A 1,967-nucleotide genomic window follows, 5' to 3' on the forward strand; every position below is an offset into this window, starting at 1 on the left:
GACGCCATATTGAACGAGTGCGCTCGTCAAAATGATGAAAGGGCAAGTGGAAATGAACGAAACCGATTGATATATACTTATGTTTATTTTTCTTTTACGAACGTATCGGTTTTCTTCAGACGATGTACATAATAAGTTATGAGTAAAAGAGTGTTGGTTTTATCCAAGACCGTTCACTTTATTCGCCTGTTCAAAGTGGACTATTAATAATTAATTCCCCCCTAAACCCCACGTTACCTGAGCGTGAATGTGTGTGTATATGTGTGTGCGTATGTGTGTGTGTGTGTGTGTGTGTGTGTGCATATATCGAATGCAAATAAACGGGCACAAAAGATCAGAGAAAAAGAACGAAGAGAGGAAAAAATTAAACAAATACGTACAAGGGACGAAAATTATGACTCAGTCCAGCCATGGATAATACCAATTCTCAACGATTTTACTCAAATATATAATATACTTTCTATTTAACCTTTTGTTCGTTAATTCGATATTCTTTTTTGTAGATTTTTTTTTTTTTCTTCTTTCCTTTTCGTCTTTCGTTTAGATTACCAAATACAAAAACATAGGTGATACAATATATATATTTATATATATATGTATTTATATATATATATATAATATGTATAATGTTATAATACAAATGTGCCTCGTACTGTGCTGAGTACGATATAGATCGATCAGAATCGACGAGTGTCTATAATTCATTTTTATTTTTCCTTTTTTTTTTTTTTTTTTGTCCACCTATTTATCTTTATTTCCTGTCCACAACTTCCGCTTCCTCTCTATCTTTCTCGCGAAACTTTACAATTCACAATCATCCTATCTTCCATTCACATCCTCGCGGGCATATCGATACGAGTTAAACGCCACATCATAGCAATATTAAATATGTTCATCGATTTCCTTCCCTTCGAGCTATGTATATATACACATATATCAATTTATATATGTATATATGCACAAAGAAATATAACCGTTTAGAATTCTTCTCTCTTTAATAATGCATATCATTTCTCTAGAAGTTTATTACAACGAACAATAAAATGTTTAATGAAACGTTCCACCTTCCTCTGACTCGTTCAATCGTATGATCATTCACCCCCATCTTGTTCCACTTTGCTCGCATACATACACTCACACACCCACACACGCACACATACACACACACACACACTTGTTGTTATTCATCCTTTCGTTCTCGTATTATCCTCCATCGAAACAAGGACTGCCAGACGATTCGACGTTTTCTTCCACATTGTTCGCCATTTTCTTCTTCATAACTCATCTTTCCCCTCCCCCCCTTTTTTTATAATAAATATATACACACCTTGAACATTTGTACAAGTTTAAAGATCTTCTCATTCAGCCTTTTACTATTTAGTTTATTCGTATCTCCTCCTTCTAACAATATTTATCATTGATAACCTCAAACGCGATATCTTATCCTCCCTCTTCTTTTATCCTATTACTTTCTTTTCTTTCTCTTGCGTAACTATAGGCGCAACAGGTGTGTATTCGATCCTTTTCTTTTCCTTTTCTTCGCGTCGAACGATCAAACAGTCAGGATCGATCGATAATTCCATTTGCAACGAACGACTCTTGTCCTAGCGATCGAAAAATGTGCGTGTCCCTTTTCTCTCTCGAAGTGTCCGGGAAACAGCGTCGTTTACGCGATTTCACAGACTTCGACACTCGTCACGGATAGTCTACTACGAGTTTCTCTAATTTCTAGCATTGCACACGGTTCGGGGACGGTAATGAATCGGACTCGGGATCCTCTAGATCGAGATCAATCCTCGTCAGATGAAGAATCGCGTCGTTCAAAGAAGGCTCCAAGACAAAAGGGAACGCGATCGATAAAAGCGATTCGTATAATTTTCTAGAATCAATATGATATCGGTGTCAGAAATTTTTTTTTCTTTTCTTTTCTTTTTTTTTTTTTATTTTTTTTTTTTTTTTTTTTTTTT

General features: G+C 35.3%; 1 long non-coding RNA gene across 1 annotated transcript in view; it reads right to left on the reverse strand.

The window, feature by feature from the left end:
- Positions 1 to 705: 705 nt before the first annotated feature.
- The window catches only part of LOC116186894, a 3,326-nt gene continuing 2,064 nt past the window's right edge, over positions 706 to 1,967 (reverse strand). Inside the window, exon 2 of the long non-coding RNA XR_004151939.1 lies at positions 706 to 1,928. This is a non-coding gene — a long non-coding RNA (uncharacterized LOC116186894). The remainder of the gene's footprint in view (positions 1,929 to 1,967) is intronic.

Source organism: Apis dorsata, unplaced genomic scaffold, assembly GCF_000469605.1.
Source record: "Apis dorsata unplaced genomic scaffold, Apis dorsata 1.3 scaffold_72, whole genome shotgun sequence".
Classification (NCBI taxonomy): Eukaryota; Metazoa; Arthropoda; class Insecta; order Hymenoptera; family Apidae; genus Apis; species Apis dorsata.